Below are 23,791 nucleotides of genomic sequence, written 5' to 3'. Positions count from 1 at the left end.
CAAATTTTTAAAGGGTTTAGGGTAGGTATTTGGGAGAAAAGTGACATGCGAGACCATGTTCAAAATTAGTTTTTTTGCAAGTTTTTCTCTAATTGTGTCTCTTGTTTGCAAAGCTTCCCCCTGGTTGCCTCTATTAGAGAGTCGCCTACAATATTCCAAGTGTGATTGCTTACCTTAGACACATAGAAATCACCTATGATCTTCCAAGCCGCTCTTAGAGAGTCACATGTGATCTTCCAAGCCTAATTTTGTATTTCATCCACATAAAAGTTGTAGTTAAAAATGATTAGGTGCAAGCATCATCATCAGAAACTCAACCTTGCCTTCATGATGAGGTTGGTGAATTTGTTGAGATAGAGCATGAAGCTATTGAGGAATCTAGAATAGGTTTAGCTATTGTACAAGAAGGAGAGATTGCTACAACTGTTGATAAGATAGGCATATGTTGTGTTGATGTTTAGTTAGATATTTGGTTTTTCATATAAATTTTGACATATGGACATATTTTAAGATATTTAAATGATTTGATTTTCTATTTGTCATATGGATTTCCCATTTGGTACATATTTCACATTTACTTCATTTGGTTTCTTGGTTATAATATAAATAATATCTTTCATGTTCATTTGGTTTGAATTACATTTCCATGCCATCAATGATGATGAAATATTAGGGTGACTTTGTGGATGTAAAATATTTCTTGCAACCTTTAAAATAAAATTCATAATCTAGCATGTGTTTTCAAGATGATATTCATGTCTAGTCAAGTTTGAAAGCCTAAGTATATGTATCTAGTTCATTTTAAAAAGTTGCGTTGCATAAATTTGTGCCCTTTTGTAGAATCGATTGTTTTTGGAGATGGACCTATGAGAAAATAAAATACTTTATAAAAGTCCCCCAAGCTTGGGGAGCATCCCACCCTTCGAAGAAGGACACCCTTTTAATTACCTCCGAAGCAGCAAGTAGCTTGATCACCGTACAATGAGTAGAATTGAAATCAAAGTTCTCCCAGCGTATCAGTAGTTCTTCACCTTGAATCACATCCATGGTGTATCATCCCACCCGTCGTCTCCTTGAGCAATGCACTGTACAATCAGTTGTTGCAGATCGACATGAAGATCAAGAAAGAGATCTCGCCCATTGGTAGCCGTAAGGCGTGGAGGACCAAGCACCAAATCCTTGAACTCGTCGAGAAGTGAATATCTGCCTTCTTCGTGTGGTCTTTTATTGTTGTTGGGAAGTGATTGTTGTGTGTCCTATAGCTCCTTAGATGTTTTGTTTATGTTGGCAAAATGGAGTAGGGTGATTTTGAAGACTCTTGTACCTCGAGAGGTAGCCCCTCATGGATCCACATCACACCTTAAACTAGGTGGAATTGACTTACATGCAAAGTGGCATTCCCATCACATAAGTACTTGATCGGATAACACACCTAGCAGCATGCTTTTTTACGGATGTGCATGACACTAAGGCAAAAATGGTATTTAATGCTCAATCGACCATGCAAAGCATATCCGATGGGCACAATACTTTTCCTACATCTTAACCTAGGTGGTATTGAAATGTTCTCAAAGAGGCACACCCATCCGATGAGTACATGGTCAGATAACATACCTAAGGGCATGTTTTTTTGCGGATGTGCATATCACTACGGGAAAAACGTTGTATAATGTGTAATCGACAATGCAGAGCATATCCGATGGTGATAATACTTTGCACGCATCTCAATGTAGTTGAAATGGATTTGCGTGCAAAGTGGAGCCCCCATCCGATAAGTACTTGTTCGATTAACACACTTAGGACCGTGTTTTTTCATGGTTGTGCATGACACTAAGGCAAAAACGGTGTTTTATGCTTGATCGACAATGCAAAGCATATCCGATAGGCACAATACTTTGCACACACCTTCAACTAGGTGGAATGGACTTACATGCAAAGTGGCACTCCCATCCCATAAGTGCTTGATCGGATAACATACCTAGCAGCGTGTTTTTTACGGATGTGCCTGACACTAGAGCAAAAATAGTATTTAATGCTCGATCAACCATGCAAAGGATATCCGATGGGCACAACACTTTTCCTATGCCTCAACCTAGGTTGTATTGAAATGTTCTCAAAGAGGCACACCCATCCGATAAGTACTTGGTCAGATAACACACCTAAGGGCGTGTTTTTTTGTGGATGTGCATATCACTAGAGAAAAAATGGTGTATAAGGTGTGATTGACCATGCAAAGCATATCCTATGGTGAAAATACTTTGCACGCACCTCAATGTAGTTGAAAAAAACTTGCGTTCAAAGTGGAGCCCCCATCCGATAAGTACTTGTTTGAATAACACACCTAGGACCGTGTTTTTTCGTGGTTGTGCATGACAAAAAGGCAAAAACGGTGTTTTATGCTTGATCGACAATGCAAAGCATATCCGATGGGCACAATACTTTGTACACACCTTCAACTAGGTGGAATTGACTTACATGCAAAGTGGTACGCCCATCCCATAAGTGCTTGATCGGATAACATACCTAGCAGCGTGTTTTTTTACGAATGTGCATGACACTAGAGCAAAAATAGTATTTAATGCTCGATTGACCATGCAAAGGATATCCGATGGGCACAACACTTTTTGTAGTTGAAACGGACTTGCGTGCAAAGTGGGGCCCCCATCTGATAAGTACTTGTTTGATTAACACACCTAGGACCGTGTTTTTTCATGGTTGTGCATGACACTAAGGCAAAAACATTGTTTTATGCTTGATCGACAATGGAAAGCATATCCGATGGCCACAATACTTTTCACACACCTTCAACTAGATGGAATTGACTTACATGCAAAGTGGCACTCCCATCCCATAAGTGCTTGATCAGATAACATACCTAGCAGCATGTTTTTTTACGGATGTGCATGACACTAGAGCAAAAATAGTATTTATTGCTCGATCGATCATGCAAAGGATATCCAATGGGCACAACACTTTTTGTATGCCTCAACCTAGGTGGTATTGGAATGTTCTCAAAGAGGCACACCCATCCGATAAGTACTTGGTCAGATAACACACCTAAGGGCATGTTTTTTTGCGGATGTGCATATCACTTGGGAAAAAATGGTGTATAATGCGTGATCGACCTTGCAAAGCATATCCGATGGTGACAATACTTTGCAGGAACTTCAACATAGCTGAAATGGACTTGCGTGCAAAGTGGAGCCCCCATCCAATAAGTACTTGTTTGAATAACACACCTAGGGCTGTGTTTTTATATGGTTGTGCATGACACTAAGGCAAAAATGGTGTTTTATGCTTGATCCACAATGGAAAGCATATCCTATGGGCACAATACTTTGCACACACCTTCAACCAAATGGAATTGACTTACATGCAAAGTGGCATTCCCATCGCATAAGTACTTGATCAGATAACACACCTAGCAGCGTGTTTTTTTAACGGATGTGCACGACACTAGAGCAAAAATAGTATTTAATGCTCGATCGACCATGCAAAGCATATCCGATGGGAACAATACTTTTCCTACTTCTTAACCTAGGTGGTATTGAAATGTTCTCATAGAGGCACACCCATCCGATAAGTACTTGGTCAGATAACACACCTAAGGGCATGTTTTTTTGTAGATGTGCATATCACTAGAGAAAAAATGGTGTATAAGGCGTGATTGACCATGCAAATCATATCCAATGGTGACAATACTTTGCACGCACCTCAACGTAGTTGAAACAGACTTGCGTGAAAAGTGGAGCCCCCATCCAATAAGTACTTGTTTGATTAACACACTTAGGACCATGTTTTTTCATGGTTGTGCATGACACTAAGGCAAAAACAGTGTGTTATGCTTGATTGACAATGCAAAGCATATCCGATGGGCACAATACTTTGCACACACCTTCAACTAGGTGGAATTGACTTACATGCAAAGTGGCACACCCATCCCATAAGTGCTTGATTGGATAACATACCTAGTAGGCTCCTGTTTTTTTATGGATGTGCATGACACTAGAGCAAAAATAGTATTTAATGCTTGATCGACCATGCAAAGGATAACTTGGCATGTCCATCTGATGAGTACTTGATCGGATAACTTCTCCCACCAATAAATTAAGTACTAATTAAAAATTATAATAAATGAGTAGATTATGAAAAAGAGACTAATATTTATGTAATTGTTGCTACTGCAGCTTGCTTGCGAAGGAATCTCACAAAGGAGATGGCTATAGATTTTGTTCCAGGGGTGGATGTGATTTTATGTAGCAAAAGAGAAGTAGTTGCATTTGCTACAATCCATGATAGTGATCCCAATTCAGTTTGCCACTTTCGAAAACTTGGCGAAGATAAGGTGGCAGTTACTGTATCAAAGATTCTTAGCGCACATGTTGAGCTAAAGTATAAATGTGGAGATATGGAAACACTTAGAGATGTTATGCCCTATGATACATCCAATAAATCATTTATAGCATGGGACAAAGATGAGACTTATGCAACAGACATTATCAAGAATACAAAGTGCACCACCTTGGATTTTACTATAGGGGACATTTTACAAATGAGATCATTTGCAAATAAGACTGTAGCAGAAGGTGAAGTATTGGGATTTGAACAAGTGGAGCAATGGTTATTTGCACAGATGAGGATTCTAAAAGTCACTGATGATGGTATGGTTGATAACATAACATCCTTATGTGATCCCTACTATGAGGTAGGCAAGAATATGAGATGGAGCATGCAATTTTTAAACATGAGAAAGAGGCACGTGGTTTTCAATGATAAAGACAAGGTATACTACAATATCAAAGGACCTAAAAAGCGTGCTCATGTGCCAGGCTCTATCACTTCAAATGTGGATGATTTCAATATACTCAATTATAGAAGTGACATCTTATCTGAGGTGGATGGGTTCATTGGTTCCGAGAAACAAAATGATTTTAGAAGCGAAGCCTTATCTGGGGTGGATGAATTCTTGCACAGTGAGAAGGGCAAAGGTTTCAATAGCGATGTCTTGTCAAGTGTGGATGAGTTCATGCATATTAACAAACCTGGTGTCAATCAAGCTTGTGGATTTGTGAAAGCCATGCAAGATGTCCCAATGAGTGATGTTCTCTTAGGAGTGGAAGAGTTTCAAGGTTCTCAATACTCTCGTAGAATATTGAATTCATTGAATGGTCCTAAGAGTATGTTAAAAACAAGGATGAGATCAACAGAGGATTATTCAATATTTAACTTTGATTGTGATATGGACAAGGATGCAACGACCAATCATGGATGCTTGGTTACAAACAAATGTGAGGAGAAGAAGTGCATAAATACAGATAACAACATGCACGAGGAACGAAAACGGTCATACATATGCATGAAGAGAAAGCGAATCCAAGCAGATCCACAAAAGCAACCAAAGAGGAAGAGAGTAATGAAGGAGGAGAACATGTTAAATGCATTGGGATATCTATGTTGCAAGCGAAGATGTATGCGCTTCATTGATCTTGCAGACATCAAGGAATGTAGAGGACACGTGTGGCAGAGAAGAGGAAGTGAAAGAAATGAATACATGCTCACAAGTCTCTCTTGCTTTCTTCATAATGGCAATAAAAGGCTAAGTTCAAGACAAAAGGTAAAACCTCTTGTAAATGGAAAAAGGATTTGCAATAAGGCATATCGCAATATTACTGGATTATCCCATGGTACATATTGGGATTTAGTCACCAAGGCAAAGGGCGACAACAAATTTAGCATTCACGGTAATAGAGGAAGGTCCAAATCAAGAATCTCAACTGTTAGGGCAGCAACAATTTGGCAAGACTTCATACATGAAAATGCTTTACCTCAACCCCATATATCTACCAAACTCCCTAACGGTGATGCGATCACTGAAATGCACCTTCCAATGGGCTTGACAAAGCTCGAAGTATTTGACTCTATTGCAGAAAAGCAAAGGCAAAGAGGGGATGCTGTCAGAAGCTTCTTCTCATACTTTGTATACTCTTTGGAAGAAGAACTTTGGATATGTTAAAATCCCAAGGAGGCAAAAAATGTCAAAGTGCAATGTCTGTGATGATTTAAAGCGAGCGATTGAGAGTGCAACATGTCCAAATCAAAGGGAATTATACAAAAAAAACCGAAAATCTCATCATGACCTTATTCAACATTCCAGACAAAAATATGCATTTTGGAAGGAGGAATCTATTTCACATCTCGATGACTACATGTGCCTTATTGTAGATGGCATGGATCAGAATACAACAACATTGCCTCGTTTTATTGCGACTCCACCTAAATTACAAGGAAAGCACTTTCTAAAGACACATCTATGTGGAGTGTTAGTGCATGGAATTAAGTTCTTTGCAGATATATGGATTGATTCCTTGCATCTACATGATAGCAATCAAGTTGTAACATCTATTATGAAGGCAATTCGCAATATACATGTAGAAAAAGGTCGCCTACCACCAACTTTGAGAATACAAGCTGATAATTGCTGGCGAGAATATGCATTCTGCTCCATGCTACTTGCTCATCGAATCTTCAATGAGGTCGAATGTGGATTTTTGTATGTTGGGCATACACATGAGGATATCGATCAGGTTTTTAGCACAGTCTCAAGGGAGCTTAAATGCAAGGATGTGGAGACAATAGATGACTTGGTAAGAAGATGTGGCAGGCAAGTTGATGGACGTAAGGAAAGTATAGTATGTGAGTGGCTCGAAAGAATGTATGATTGGAAGAGCTTCATTCTACCTTTCATACAAATGGGTGGTGATGCATTGACAGGTCATACCAATCCACACTACTTTCGTTTTTTTTTTAAAGATGAAAAATCTGTAATGCAATGGCAACAGTATTCTCATGATACAACATGGGAACTTGAAGAACCTTACAGTCTCTTAACTTCAATTCCCAGCAAGGAAAGGTATCCAACATGGGCTCCTATACAAGAATTCAATGAGAGGTCTAATTGTGAAATAGAAGGATTAAAAGCATTTATTACATACAAAGAGGAAATGCTCCAGAGATATCCTGATTCGAAGCCTACTTGGAGAGAACACACTACCACTGTAATTAACAAGACACGAAATTTAATAAAGGACCTTGAGAGAATGCGAGGCTCAAAGGATGTCAAGGAAGAATGCAATATGTTTTGGCCAAATGTTCATAACGATTTGTGCCCAGCTCCAACAGTCTTTGAAAATGAATTTGTATTATTACTCCCACGTCCATATTGTGGACCGAAGAAGAGAGAGTTTATGCCACAAGTAGATATAGAGGTCGATTGTTTTGTTGTGGTTCGGCCATTGAATGATGAATATGAGAATGTAAAGTTTTGGGTTGCAAAAGTAGTTGATGTGCAAAGAGATGACCAAGGGAGAGCTACAACATTTACAGTGGTATGGTATGAGCCAAAGGGCAGTAAGGAGAATATGGATAACCACACATTGTATACTAATTGTATAATGAAGGAGTGGGTCCCAAATGATGAAGCGGTCTCTCAAGTTTCGACGGAGACAATCATAGTGTCTTAGCATTCAAGGGCAAAGAAATCAAAGAAGCGCATGGGATATGAGGTAGAAGGAAAAATAAAAATACCACAGCAAACTATTTTGCATATACACGAATTTTTAAGGATGCTCGCCATGGAGGAAGTAGAAGGAGACTGCGCAAATGAAGAATGTCCATGATTAAAGCTTTGTATTGAAGTCCATTGAAGGATTTTATTTGGGTACTAGGCAAGAAGTCAATCCAAGACAATTATAATCAGAGTCATCACCTCCTATGTCAAATGAGAGTCAAAATATGCACTGGATGTCACCCAAGGGTACCTGCTTGCCAAGACAATAGGGAGTTAATGCAGATGGCACCTGGCAAGGGACTATCACATTGAGCAATAAGACAATGGGGAGTCAATGCACCCAAGGGGCAAGGCTTGGCAAGATAACTTGTGGGAGTTAATGCAGATGGCACCTATGTTTTGCACTGGATGTCACCCAAGGGTTAAGGCTTGGCAAGACAATAGGGAGTTAATGCAGATGGCACCTGGCAAGGGACTATCGCATTGAGTAATAAGACAATGGGGAGTCAATGCACCCAAGGGGCAAGACTTGGCAAGACAAGTGGGAGTCAAATTATGCAGATGGCACCTGGCAAGGGACTATTGTGACATTGAGCAATAAGACAATGGGGAGTCAAATTATGCAGATGGCACGAATTGAGGCTCTTTAAGAGCAACAATTTAAATTGTAAACATATGTTCAATCTATATCATTTTGGATATAAAGACTCTAGCTGAGAGCAACGTCTCTCAATGTAATCATATAATAATAGCTATAATTGCTATTATACCTCTTTGGTTCAATACAAAACTTGGGTCTTATGGCATCATGTCTTTTTTCTATTTATTAAAAGTTTTAAAAATTTTGTGCATATTGCGAGTGATAATGTTATTTTCATGAAATATTTAAGTCTCCTTTCATGGATTTATAAATTTATCATGTCAACGAAAAACGTCAAGGAAAAATATTAAAAATAATTAAATTAACAAATAACTTAGATATAGCTAGAATTTCTAATATAGGATTATTTCAAATTTTTGCATGTTGGTGCAAAAATATAGATTGAAAAAACCATATTTTTATGTGAATATGATAGTGCCACAAAGTGAACTTTTGATTTGGGAAGAATATTTTCAGAAAGTAAAATTTTGATTTGGGAAGGATATTTTCACAAAGTAAAGTTTTCATTTGGGAAGGATTTTTGTGCTTCGTCCAAAAACAACACAAAAAGTCCAAAATTAATGAAATAGGTGTTGTACACCACATGCACATGGATGTAGGTTTAGAAAAGATGCCACCACTAAAGAGGATGTGCAGAAAGAGCCCACATGACTTTTGGTTGCTATCCACCAACTTTTATGTTTTTGGGAAGCTTGCAAAGATTTCCATGAATTCCTTCTTTTACTCACTTGAGTTTGACGAATTTCTTGAGCTAACTCTATTTGCAAAACCTCAAAATTATGTCCAAGAATATCATGCCATGACTACAAAATCTGTACATCTATCTCTTTACAACATTCCCACCATTGTGGATCTAAATATGGGTGTCATAGTGAAGAGAGTTGTGAGCTTGATTCCATCATTTTTGCATCATCTTTTGCAATAGGGTTTGTCAAGTCACACTATAACGTCCTTCGCTAGGCGTTGCATCTTCGTTCAAAACATCCCTCTCAATAGTCTACCAAGCCATATAAGCAGTTCGCATGCTTGGACCTTTTCCATCGAACCTATGGATTGCAAACCAGATTGGCTTCATTGCTTCCACCACATCAGATACTCTCTTTAGGAAGGATACATGAAGTAAACACCAAAGAAACAACTTTAATTTCAATTCAAATTTGGAAAAAAGCAAAAACCAAAAATATCATGCAATGGGTAATGTGTGATTCACCCAATTTGTTGACCATAGCTTCAATGAAATCTTTCACTATGATCTTAGATGGCTGCACATCCTCGTTGTCAATGGAAGGATTTTTGAAGATCTTTACCATGTTTTTCAATGCTTACCAAAAATATCATGCAATGGGTAATGTGTGATTCACCCAATTTGTTGACCATAGCTTCAATGAAATCTTTCACTATGATCTTAGATGGCTGCACATCCTCGTTGTCAATGGAAGGATTTTTGAAGATCTTTACCATGTTTTTCAATGCTTTCCAAAGATGTACTCTTAGGGATCTCACATGAGGATCAACTTCCAAATTAGTGATGCAATTATTCAACCCTTTCCAATATTCTAATGCATTTTTAATCTATTTTTCCATAATTGGACAAAAATCATTGTGTCTTTGAGGCTTCCATGGACACTTTATTTGGAATATTTCTTGATTTCCTGAGAGTTTTGTCTTTGGATAGCTTTACATTCTCTCCATGTAGACCCATGCTTGAGAGAAGAGTTTTGATCCTTGCTATAGATGACACTGATCTCTCTTCTGATCTCATGTTCCATTCATATACAATGTGCAAGTAAAGCAACTTATCAATGAGCCGCATCTCGGCATGTAACACAAAAGAATACAGTCTTTGTAATGGGATGTTTAATATTGGATCAAAATTTTCATTGATTTTATCTCTATTGGGTGCAACATCCATTACTCGATTGCTCTAGTACATTCGTTGGTTAGCATTCATCTACAATGTCCATCATCACATCTTTAGCATTACCAAATTCTTTTCCTATTTTTGTTTGCCGTTTCCCTCTACGTTGTCTTATTCTTGTGTCATTTCTACCTCAAAGTTGTAAGGGCATACCAAAAAGACATGGATATATTGCATTTTCATTCAATTCCATTCCAAACATACACTTCAACATTTTAAGGTCTCCTGCCATGTGCCATTCAACTTTGAATGATCCAAAGCCTTCAACTCAAAGCAACTCTCCTTTTGTCTGGGCCTTTATGACACTTGGAATTGGAGATCTATTAAAGACCCATTTCATGAATGTGTGTCTCTTTAGGAAATTCAAATATGGCAAGCCACCAAACATATCTTCTCTAATCTATCTAGCTCTGACGAGACGGAGAGCTTGGACAAGGTAATGGAATCTCTCCGTCTCGTCAGAGCTTTCGAAGCCCCATTCACTAGTGTGGCCTCTTCCAACTCCCCTACACCTTTGGTAGCATCCAGGCTAAGAGGTACGTTCTCCAACATGTTCGGACGTTTAGGCCAAACAAAGTCGGTAGACATGGAGAACCCCTTCATCGGCATGTTTGTAGGAGGGGAAGGTTAGCAACAACCAATTATCGAAATGCAGATCTGGATGGAAACCACCTTCATGGACTCAGGACCCTCCTCTTTGTAAGGCACCCCCAATGGGAACGCATCGATGATGAAGATCCATGGATGAGGGAATTTTGAGGGCAAGACCCCAATCAAGGGGATGCGAGAGGCTTCCAAGGAGGGTGCCTTTTATGAACCCCCACAACCCATGTGCCACCAACTTTCATCAACTATGGGGCTCCATAGGTTCCACCCTATCGCCCATTGCATGGAGCCACCACCCCCACTCGCTACCCAAATAGTGTTAACTGATGAGGCAATGTGCATCTTGGTGAATGCCCTAGGAAGGGGGACCACACCACCTCCACTCGCCCCTGTGTTTCCCGTAGGGATTGTAAATCCCTCGAGGAGCCACCATAGCCATCTCCAAGTTAATGACCAAATTCCTTGGAGAAGGAGACCCGATCTCCCATGTGGAGTGATTCAAGCAAATTTACCAAGCCTTTGGAGCTCTCGGTGACCTAGAAATGGCCAATGTGTTTGGTCTCAGCTTGGAAGGCAAAGCAGGCCAATGGTATAGGGCTCTCACCCCAAAAGAGAAAGTCAACTAGGAGACGTTGAGAAAGGCCTTCATTGTGGGGTTCGGCCCCATTGGACATAAATGGAGCCCAATTAACTAGTTATATGAGGTAAAGTAGAAGACAAGGAATCCCTTAGGGATTACATAGCCAAAATCAAGCACCTTAATGCTCCCTGCGAACCGTATGAGTGGATGAGCAGCGTTGCCCCACTTTCTCATCAGATTGGCAGACCCAAAGCTACACGACCACCTAATGGTGATGAATCCTACCTCCTTCGATCTATGTAGCAAGGTAGCTATCCCCATAAGTGACAATATGATCAACAAGGCTAATGCAGATAAAACCCCGAATCCCTCATAAATAGCTCCATCATTTAGGTCGTCTAGTGTGGAAACGATCAAGAAGGAGACCAACTAACCCAAGGGCTTGGACATGAGTGAGCTGGCCTCCAATTTGCTAAATCTATTAGGCCAACAGTGGAGGTCAAGAACCTTTGAGGAGGCACCAAGCAACCCTCACTAGTTTCCACAGAGAGACAACGTCTGGTGTGGGGTGTGCAATGGCAACCATCCCTCCAATGAGTGTCCACGCCTGAGGGCAAGGTCGGCACTATATTGCACGCACTGTCGTAGGTGGGGAAACCACGATACCTCCCAATGCCGATTTCCAAGGTCCCTTCCCCAACCCATGTATCAAATGAGGCCCCCATTAGCCCTAATGGCCCCGCCTAATCCTCTGAATACACAAGGTGGTCCTTTGGCTAGTTCAAGTCAGTACAGGGCTCAGCCAGCTCCGTTATTGCCACCCATATAGGCCCTCAACCTCCACTACCTTGTATAGCTTGGGTCAATCAAGTATTGGTAATGACTAGGAGGAGACGGCGGCCAGATCATAGACCCCTCAAATACTACCCCTAAGAGGATGGAAGCGGCACCCTAAGTCACTACCTCCTTTAAGAGGATCAGTAGGTCCCCATGTTCCAAATTGCTCCCATGAACTCAAGGGTTAGAGACCTAAACTTTGTCACCCAAAGGGCCCCGATCCATACCTGCCAGGGCCCCCATAGGGTAAGTGAATGACCCTACAGAGGTACTTCGAACCCTCCGGTGTCATGCTTCAAGTGCCAAGCGCCGCATTTCTTGAAGGATTGCCCCTATAAGGATCTTACCCCCACTGCTCTGCCCACGACCAACCCCACACCTTTGTGTGTGAGGTGTGTAATTGAGCATCAGTTCAAGGACTGTCCCTTGAGAAGGCCGAAAACCCAATCAACCCACCTAAGAGCACCAGCCTTAACTTGCTTATCGAATAAGGGCAAGTGGCCGCAATACCCTTAAAATTCATCACAAGTATGCAAGCCAAGGCACTAGGTAAGGCAATGAGGAAAAAAGCAAGGAAAGATAAATGGCCCCTACCACAAGGCCCTGAGATCCCTCAACATCCACTGACCCGGTCCAAGAAAGCCATAAGGGTAGATGATGGGTCTGACTAGGTGCTCATCTAGTACAGTTCCGATGAGGAGATAGCCACCTTCGCCACCTCCTCTGTCTCTGAATGTGCTTCCACCTAGGTTGATCCTGAGGTACCTCCAAGCTCAGAGGAGGTAAACAAGCCAATGCAGGCCCAAGGCCTAGCACCTTCGCCCTCCTATAAGGAAACCTATCCTAACCCGGTCCTAGAGAAGCAATACGTAAAAGAGGCTCAGATTTTGGTACGGGACTGCCAGTAAATTCTTGAGCATAGACTCAAGGTGAGTAGAGGGTCAGATACTATCCATGCAGCCCACCTAGCAGGCCACCTAGACTCAAGGTGAGAAGAGGGTTGGATACTATCCATCCAACCCACCTAACGGGCCACCGAGGGTGAAAATCACTCAAGGTGCCAAAAAAGGTGGGAGAAGAGGAATGTTTAAGCTTTGATCGATTAGAATCTCTGAATCTGATGCAAAAAATGTTCCAAGAGGACCTAGTATTACAAAACCTACAGGAAGTAGGAGACCCTTATGGTTTTATCCATGGAAGGAAAGCCTTCACAAGAACCATGCAATAGTGCCGGGTTGGCTGCCTTCCTATCGATGGAGGTAAAAATGTCAATTGCCTCCCTACTTAGAGGGAATCCCATCCTTTGGCATGACCTATCCAACTGGATGAACAGACCACTCTTGCCCCTAGGCCTTGCCAGCCCTAAGGCCAACCAATCATTTCCGGAGAAGGGGTAGAACTTACCCAATGTTCCCATCAATAAGCTAGGTCAAATACTTCAAGGGTGATGACACGAACACCGCTATCCCCATAATCTATCAACACCAAAAGGTTGATGCCATCCTGGATGGTGGGGTGGGGGTGAGTGTCTATACCAAGGAATGCTAGGTAAAGTGGAGAAAACCTACACTGGAGCAAACCCATTTGGTAGTGAATTTGGCCGATGGCAAAACTGCAGAACCCTTGGGAGTCCTTACGAGCATTAACATTAAAGTATTCGGATTCACGTACCCCGTCAGGTTCGTAGTCATGGACTTCACCCGCCAACCGAGATATGAGGCTATCCTATGCAGACCCTTCTTATTACGAATGTTCGGGCTCATGCACAATTGGCATACTAATAACATTTATTTGCAGTAGGAGGAACAAATCATGCGAGTGGACTTGCATACCTACAAGGCCCACCCATTGTCAGGACACCTTTTTGCCGCCGTGGAATCTGACACAACCGCTCGAACTACATCCCTAAAGCTATTCCAACAATATGAAAGGGAAGAGGATGAAAAGGAGCCTAATAAATTCTAGTATGCACCTCTACCCGAGTCAGAATTCTCTCAACTGGACATGTTAGCCAACATTGATGTCTTAGAGAGAATAGGGTTCTAGATCACTACCCCCGAGCTCAAGGGTCTGACCCTGGTGGTTCCCCTCAGAATGTTTAACATGCTCAAACCTCGAGAGGTGAGAAAAGGAACAGTAAGGGTCAACTCACATCTCCACTGGTTAACATACATAGGTGCCATGACTGCTCACCATGAGTTCTCTTCCAACTGGGGAGCCAAGGTGAGTAAGATAACCTCCCCCATCGGCTCTATAAGTGCAATGAAAGAGCCCCCTTCAGGTCTGAAACTCCCTTTATCCAAAAGCTCGGCTAAGGCCAAAAGGAGCACTTCTCCTGCAGAAATAGAAGATGAGCTTGAAGAAAAGGAAGACCTACGATAGGTACCAACCCACTACAAGGCCTACACGATCGAGGATCACAAGATCTTATACCTATAGGCTAAGAGATCTTGAGAAGATGGGTGCTCCCAAGGATACGATGGGCGAACCCCGATCAAGGAGGTAAACCTAGCTCTGGAAGGGTAGGACTGCCAACCTATATTTGTCACTAACAATCTCAGCCCCAACAAGGAGAATGCTTTGACAGCTCTCCTACAGCAATACAAGGATTGCATGGCCTGGAAATACACTGATATGAAAGGGGTGCCTATCAAAGTAGTGCAGCACACGATCCCCATGCTAGATGATGCCAGGCCAGTATGTCAATGCCCCTTCCTTATGAATCCCAAGTATGCACTCATAGTGAGGGAGGAAATCCAGAAACTCATAGATGCGGGATTCATCTATGAGATTGAGCATACGAACTAGGTGTCACCCATCATGATACTCCCGAAGAAAAATGGAAAAATTTGAGTATGCGTGGATTTGAAAAAGGTTAACGCTGCCACTAGATGTGACCACTAGCCCTTGCCATTCATGGAACATGTTTTGGAAAGGGTAGCCAAAAAGGAAGCCTATAGCTTCCTAGATGGATTTTTGGGTTACAACCAAGTGTCTATCGCCCAGCAAGATCAACATAAAATAGCCTTCACAACCGAGTGGGGTGTATATGTGGCTAGAGTACTGATATTTGAGTTGACCAATGTGCCTGCCACCTTCCAATGGATGATGATCATGGTATTCAAGGAGAACCTGAGAGACTTTGTGAAAGTCTTCTTGGATGACATATGTGTGAACTCAGCATGGGATGATCACCTAAAATACCTCAAACTGGTCCTGGAGAAATGCCCCTTATACCACATATCCCTAAACCCTCTTAAGTGTCAATTCTGGGTCAAACATGGTGTAATTATTGGCCACATAGTGTCTCGGAATGGAATCTCTATGGACCACAACAAAATCAAACTCATCTTGGAATTACCACCCCCCAGTAACGCCAAGGGAGTCCAACAATTTACTAGCCACATGGGCTACTACAGAAGGTTCATCTTGTTCTATGCGAACATAGCCCACCCATTATACAAACTGCTAGTATCCTTTGAGTGGATCGAGGAATGCCAAAAATCCTTCAGAACCCTCAAACTAGCCCTAGCCACTGCACCAGTGTTGAGAGCACTCGACTAGAATCTAATATTCCACGTCCATACTGATGCTTCCAAGTTTGCTATCGAGTGTGTGCTAGCCCAACTAGGGGAGCATAACTTGGACTACCCGGTGTACTTTGCGAGCCGCCAACTAAATGAGGCTGAGGTTAACTACAAAACAACTAGGAGAGAAGGTTTGGCCATGGTCTATGTAGTCAAGAAGTTCAGGCACTACTTGTTATCTAACAAGTTTGTCTTCTTCGTGGACCACCAAGCATTGCTATACTTGGTCAATAAGCCATGCATGACTGGGCGCATCACCAGGTTGATGCTAATCCTCTTGGATTTTGACTTCACAGTCGTTGCTATACGTAAGGGGAAAACCCATGTCCTAGCCAACCACTTGTCGAGAATCCCAAACCGCGAAGCCCCAATGGGAACAGAAGATGACCTCCCTAACGCTTCACTCTTCTTCCTCGACATCATTCTTGAATGGGCCATTGAGATTGGTCACTACTAGGCCAACGGCCTACCCCTTGGCCAAGCTCTTAAGAAGGATAGAGTGCATAAATTCATTAAGGATGTAGCACCCTATTAGCTAATTGTAGGCCAACTATACCACACGAGCAAGGATGGAATCCTGCAAAGATGTGTGTGCGGGCACGAATACATGAATGTGCTCGAGGAAGCCCACTTGAGAATTGTTGTAGGTCATTTTTTCACTAATGTTATAGCACGTAAGGTGCTCCAAGCTAGCCTTTGGTGGCCTACTCTCTTCAAAGATGCAGCTGAATTTATCAAGTGGTGTGACCCTTGTCAGTGTGTCCAAATCCCACACAAGGTGGACATGATGCCCTTGACTGGAATCTTAATTGATCATTCCTTTGAGAAATGGGGCATTAATTTTATTGGACCCATAAGTCCAGCAACTAAAGGAATCAGGGCCAAATACATCATCTTGGCCATAGATTACTTCACCAAGTGGGTAGAAGGGAGAGGTGAAGGCACGTGTGAGATCCACTACCAAATTCTTATATGAACAAGTTATCACGCGGTTCGGATGTCCCTTAGAGTTAGTCAATGACCGAGGAACTCATTTCCTCATCAACGAAACGATAGCATCCTGACTAGTGAGTTTATGATAATACATAGGAAGTCAATGCCATACTACCCTATAGAGAATGGCTTGGCTGAGAGCTCCAATAAAACTTGTTGTAAGATCATAACTTGTACAGTAGAGACCAGTCATACCGACTTGGAGCATAAGCTCGTAGCAGCATTATGGGCCTACTAAACATCCTATAAGCTGGCCATGCACTGCACCCCCTTTAGCCTAACCTTCGGGGTGGAGGTGGTGATGCCAATGGAGTATGTAGTGCCTAGCCTCCATCTTACCATTACAAAAAGGCTTACAGAGAATGTGTTGGCAGAGCGCCTAGTTGACCTTGAAAGGCTAGAAGAGAAGTTTGCATGCAGCCTACTCTCTCTGGGTGGAGAAGGCCTGACAGAAAAAGTGGTTCGACCGAAACCTCAAGAACAAAGACCTGATAGAGGGAGATTTGGCACTCCTCTACAGCGTCCGCAATACTAAGCGCAAGCTCAAGTACCGAGGTATGGGTCCCTACCATGTGGTTGAGATCACTTTGCAAGGGGCGTGCCGAATAGCCACCCTTGATGGAATAGAAATGGATGGCTACCTTAACTCGAGCAAATTAAAAAGATACTACAGACCACTCACACTGTCTACCCTTCAAGCCATCCATATAGAAAAGGAACTCAAGGCCGAGGTAGCTAGGATAAAATGCCACGCCATCGAAGAAGCGAGAGCACATAACACTAAGCTCAGACAGCGTAGGCAAATGACACTACTTAAGGAAATGCTTAAATAGTAGGAACTAATGGATGAGCTAACAATAGAAACAACTAGGTTGCTTGTTCAATTGCAGGGCCCGCGCATGCACATCAGAGCACTCATAGATCAGGGAAGAAGAGGATCTCACACTATTTTGCAGAGGGGGAGGAAAGATTCAATAAGGAGTTCCCAGACTGTGTAGGGGGAGGAAAGATCATGTGAGAAGCTTTCAAAATGTATAGACACATTTTGGAGCTCGATGTGTCCAGGGGGATCCATTATGAGAGAGGATATAAGTTGCAGGAAGAGTGCAAGGGAGAAAGAAACGATCGAGAGGGATAGAAGATGAAACAATGAAGGAAATGGAATAGTGGAGACGTAAGTTTGTAGTCCGAGTGCAAGGGAGAAATAAATTATTAAGAGGGATAGAAGATGAAGCAGTGAAGGGATTGGAATAGCAGAGGCTTAAATTTGTAGCATACCTACAAGGAACTGTCAAGGTGAGACCACCTTGGTGGTTGGCCTGAATTTTGATTTATTCAAGGTGACAATACTAATTTGCATGTAATGAGTGATTAGAAGTGATTAGGATTCATGGTTTACATATGTCGTAATTACTGCCATCTTCGACTGGTGGCATCTAAGATTACAAACCACATCTATGGTGGTAGCATGCATGATTAGTAGAGTGCAGTTTATTACCAGTCACTGAGATTGCATGCTCAGTAGAGTGCATGGTAATGATTTATTAGAGGTTCTTAGGGTTCATTATTTATGTTTGTGGTAATTACTGTCTCATGGTGGTAGCTAATGAGAGCTACGTATGTGATGGCTAGGATCCACTAGGCTCCCAGTTCATTACCAACAATGGCAGTATAGAGTGCAATTAATTATCATATTGAATTACTAGTTAATTACCAACTAATTAGCAAGACGATGGCATCTACAATTAGCTCCCATACTCATCTACTCCAGTGCTCACCCACTCATGCCTATTGCTGCGACAATGCTTGTGGAGGTTGTTGCATCTACTCGTATGTTTTTTGTGTGGTGTTGTTGAGCTTACTATTGGTTCTCTTTTTGTGGAATTGCTATGTGGCAGCAACCGGCAGTCAAAGTTTGAACATAGTAGAGGATTGACAATAGTGTTGCTGATGTCTCCATAATGCAGGAAAACAACCACACATGTCCACACCTGGAAATAGCAATTCCAAGGTTAGAATCAAGTCGAACTAATGTCAAAAACATACCCAGACAACTCAAAACGTCAAAAGAATTGAGATTTCTGCTTCATACAGTAGAAATATTCTCAGTTTTTTGTATTCTAACAGACCACAACAACAACCCTCCTTCAAGAGGTGAAGATGATCTTTCCAACACTTAGATTATGGCACCCCCAACAAGACAAGAGTACTCTACTGTGAAAATCCTGAGCACTTTGTCAACATCTAGGGGGGAATCTATATAGCACAACCATATAGAGGCCAGAGGTGTGCATTCCATCCAAGCTAGTGACATGCAGATGTGGGGGGAATCAACTGAGGAAACAAAGGGATTCCAAAGGAGCTATCATTTCTAGTCCTACAAAGTGCAACACAATCATCTTATATGATAAGGCAAACAACATTGGGATCACGTTGCATTGAGGGGTGGTAAATGCAAAAAAGAATACATTCTTATTCTCGCATCCGCATTTGTCTACCTAGTTTCTCAAATTTTCCAGTAGGTCTGCATGTATAGTGTGAATTTCCTTCATAACAGACGTTATAACTTGATTTATATCATGTAGATGCAAGGAATGAATGTTTGCCAAAAACTTAAATCTATTCAGCAGGACTCCACATAGATGTGTCTTCAAAATTATTTTCCTTATAGCTTAGGTGGATTCTTAACAACTTTCCATCTATGAAACCCAATTTTGTTGAACTTGTCAACTACTACAATATCCTTTGGCGTTGCGAAGGTATTATGGGTTATAGAATGCTTGCAGTGTCTAACCCTTACCAGAGAGGCAAAAACTCTTATAATGAAAAGGGCATGCGAATACCCTACCTTGCATTGACTCTTGTAGGCACTACATAGAACTATTTAGTGGGCTACCTCATTAGAAATCCTTCTCAAAGAGCTTCCTCCCAATAGCGCTCTTTCCTATGGCTTCTGTAGGAAGAGCAAGGTATTCTCAATATGTAGGGTTCCGAGGCTTTTTGTCACCTACAGATATATTGGGGTTGTCGTTTGTAGTATATGTGTAGCTTAGGACCTCAAGTCATGTTCTGGTAAGAGACGTAGGCTTAAGTGTGGTAAGCAAACATAGTGCATGCATGTGTAAAAGGAACGTGTATCATCATGGTTGAGGTAATGAAGACTTTCATCTTCATTGGGGGTTGCAAGTTTTAGGAGGAGTTTAAGGGTTAGGAGGAGGTTGCAAGGTTTCGAAGGAGGATCTAGGGTTTAGAAGAGGTTTCAGGTTTAGAAGGAGGTTCCAAGGTTTAGAAGACGTTCCAGTGCTAGAAGGAGTTCCAAGGTTTAGAAGGAGGTTCTAGAGTTTAGAGTAGAGTACATGGTGGAGAATTGGTCTCCCTCGTAGATCATGGAGGTTAAGGTTTGACGAACAAAGGGTTTAGGGGGAGCATAGGAGTGGGAGAGGAAGAAGGTGTAAGAGCATGGGGGAAAGAAGAGAGAGGAGGGAGGAGGAGGAGAGGGAGGAGGAGGAGGAGGAGAAGGGAGGAGAAGGAGAAGGGAGGAGAAGGGAGGAGGAGGAGAAGGGAGGAGGAGGGAGGAGGAGGAGGAGAGGGGAGGAGGAGAGGGAGAGGATGGGTTGCAAGGTTGGAGGAGAGGGGAGGAGGAGTTGCAAGGTTAGGATATGTTATTGGACGTGGAGTGCAAGGAAGCATGGACACTTGAGACAATTGCTTGGAATACCAAAGTAGAACTCAACACAATGCCCCAAAGAGTGTGGGCTTCATTCCATTATGGGGTATTTATACAAGTTGGAGAGCTTCTCTCTCTGCATGTAGGAATTGTAACACATTCTCTCTCTACATGTAGAACTTGCATATAGAAGTTGCCATCTTCCTATCAAGACTGTTAGATATGCTCAATGCCCATCCTCCTGGTAACCACCAGTGGTCCAACGTGCTCAAGTTATAAGGCCCCCATATGAGGGGAAGCCATGTGTGAGCTCGGGACACTGGATGGTTCCTGACTTGCATGTCAGATGAGGTCTATCAATGAGATCGTTGATGGTAGAAAGGTGATTGTGTGGGAGCCCCTTATTCTTATTGTGGCTTGGGGGCCAGCTGGCGCCCAGCTGGGGGGTTTAGGGGCGAGAGCCCCTGAGGCGACAGTATAGGGAATATTCCCTAAATATTCCATGGACGACTACTTAGTTCCACTGACTAGGTTGACTGGTTGACTTCACTGACTAGGTTGACTGGTTGGTTCCACCGACTACATTGATCCAACTACCGCCCTCATAGCTATAAAGAGGCAACCTCCCCAGTCCATTGTACTAGATTAGATCTTCTAGCAGAGATCTTCCAACTAGTAGCTCTTCACCTAGTATCTATCTAGATTGCCATCTAAGCTCCACTGTGGGAGCACACGGGTGGACAGAGTCATCATTTGTACTACATTAGTATTGAAGGAAAATTTTTTTCATCTCTAGTTTGTTGTGTACTCTCTATTCTTTGTTCAGTTTTTGTTCCTCTGTGCTGTGTAATTTAACATGGTATCAGAGCCCAGGTGGCTCTAAGGATCGAAGAGTAGAAGAGAGGCAAGGGCTTCAACAATATACGGAGTGATGGCAACAGGAAGCGGCTCGAGTTCAGTATAGTTGTAGCTGCACCAGCTGCACCAACAATCCAGGCGTTGAGGATTCGCCCACCAGCCTTCAGTGAAGACAAGCTAGATGGTATGAACTACACTCTATGGAAGTTTAAAATTATTGCTATTCTGGATTCATATGAGCTTCTAGAGACAATACTGGGGATTGACCCAAAACCACAAGGAACCCCCGACCCAGCAAATCCGGGGAGTATGATACCTCCTAATTCCAACCTTCTATGAGCTTGGAAATGCAAGAATGCAGATGCTCTGTGTGCCTTGCTTACAAGTACTACTGATAGTATTTTGACCTTAATTCAGCATACATCTAAGGCAACTGTGGACCGGACATATTGAAGAGTCAGTATGAGACGCGAAATTAGACAAGGATCCAAAACCTGGAGAATCAGCTTGCAGAGCTGAGAAGTTTAATGAAGGAGAGATAGTGGAGGTGTTCATAACCCGAATCAAAAATATGCATGACCAGATGGCTGGTGCTGGGATACAAAAGATTAGCGAAGAGCTAGCTTGGCGGTGTCTTCAGATATGTTCACCAAGGTTTGATGGACTGGTAATAGCGCTTAACACTCAGGTGAGACCCCAACCATTGTCATTTGAGGAGTTCTGTGCTTTACTTATGGAGGAGGAATTGAGGCTTAAAGCTTGAGATAGAGGCGGCAATGGGGATGCTACGTTCTTTGCCACTGCAAAAGCCAAAGGTGGTTCCTCCACCAAAGGTGAGTCCTCTACTAGTGGTGACAAAAAGAAGAAGGGCGGCAAGAAGAAGTTTCAAGGAGAATGCTTCTACTGCAAGAAGAAGGGCCATGTGATTGCAGATTGCCGGGTTAAGAAAGCAGATGAAAAGAATGGTACCCTAAAGAAGACAGATAAGGGGAAAGAGACAACTAACGCAGCGGAAGCAGAGTTGGATCTATTTCTGGCCATTGAGGAAGAGTGTTCCTCAATTCAAGAAACATCAACCACTGATACATGGGTGTTGGATAGTCGTGCCTCCCGTCACATGACCTGCAAGAAGGGTCTATATTATTCCATGCAGCCTCTACAGGAACCCATCACTATGATGGTTGGAAATAATGCAAAATGCCCTGTTGAGGGTACAGATACGGTTTCATTTGTTTTTGTAAATGGAGATGTTAAGAAACTATCTAATGTGTTGTATGTTCCACAAATTAAGAGAAAATTTCTATCGATTGCTTCCATAACTGACCTTGACCATGAGGTGAGGTTCAACAAGATAGGGGCAAAAATTCTAGATAGTGCTAGCAATCTTGTTGGCAAAGGAGTAAGGAGGAACAACCTGTATGAGCTAAGTGCTCTTACAGCAACCGCTGGAGTGGGCACAAGCAAACTTTGGCATGAAATATTCAGCCACATCAAATTTGTAGTGCTGAAGGAGATGTAGAAGCAAGGTATGGTTGCTCACTTACCTGCAGTAGCAGAAATCAAAGAACCATGTGAAGCTTGCATGATGGGCAAGCAACAAAGAAAGGCATTCCCACAAGAAAGCAAGAATAGAGCAAACGCTCCTCTAGAGTTGGTGCATGTTGACTTGTGTGGTAAGATGCCTACACAGGCCTTGGGGAGATCTTCCTATTTTTTATTAATTGTCGACGACTATAGTAGGAAGATGTGGGTGTACTTTCTTCGTGAAAAGGCTCAAGCTTTTGGTAAATTGAAAGAATGGCTATAGCTTGATGAAAATGAAAAAGGGAGAAAAGTGAAGAAAATCAGATCGAATGGTGGTGGTGACTTTGTTTCTACAGAGTTTGGAGATTTTTGCAAGAGCAAAGGGATTAAGTGACAAATGATGATACCACGTACGCCTCAGCAAAATTCGATTGTTGAATGCCGAATGCGGACCACCGTGGAGATGGGGAGGTGTATGTTGAATGGTGCTAGACTGCCAAACCACTTTTGGGCTGAGGCTATCTATACTGCAGTTTACATCCTTAATCGCAGCTATACAAAGGCACTCAAAGGTAAAACACCACATGAGGTTTACAACAGTAAGAAGCCATCTATCTCCCACTTTAGAATGTTTGGGTGTGAATGCTATGCGCATGTACCAGACAAAGAGAGAAAAAAAAGCACCAAATCTATCTTCTTAGGCTATTGTGATGAGAAGAAAGCCTATAAGTTGTATGACCAAGAGGCAAAGAAGATCATGGCGAGCCACAATGTGGTGTTCAGGGAGTAGCCACATGCAGTGGAGGTAGAGAAGAGCTCTTCCACTTTATCATCAAATGAAGAGGTAATTCACTATGGACCTGTCCCAAGAGCTATCAAGGAAGAGGAAATATCAGATGATGAAGGTATAAGTCACCAACCTATTGTTACAACACCGGAAAAGCCATTGCCGCAATGGGTAAGGTAGCTCTACGACCATGATAACCAGATGCC

The sequence above is a fragment of the Dipteris shenzhenensis genome, chromosome 22 (genome assembly GCF_047967505.1).
Source record: "Dipteris shenzhenensis isolate YYH24624 ecotype China chromosome 22, Dip_SZ_1.0, whole genome shotgun sequence".
Taxonomy (NCBI): Eukaryota; Viridiplantae; Streptophyta; class Polypodiopsida; order Gleicheniales; family Dipteridaceae; genus Dipteris; species Dipteris shenzhenensis.
Note: the sequence above shows the minus strand (reverse complement) of the source record.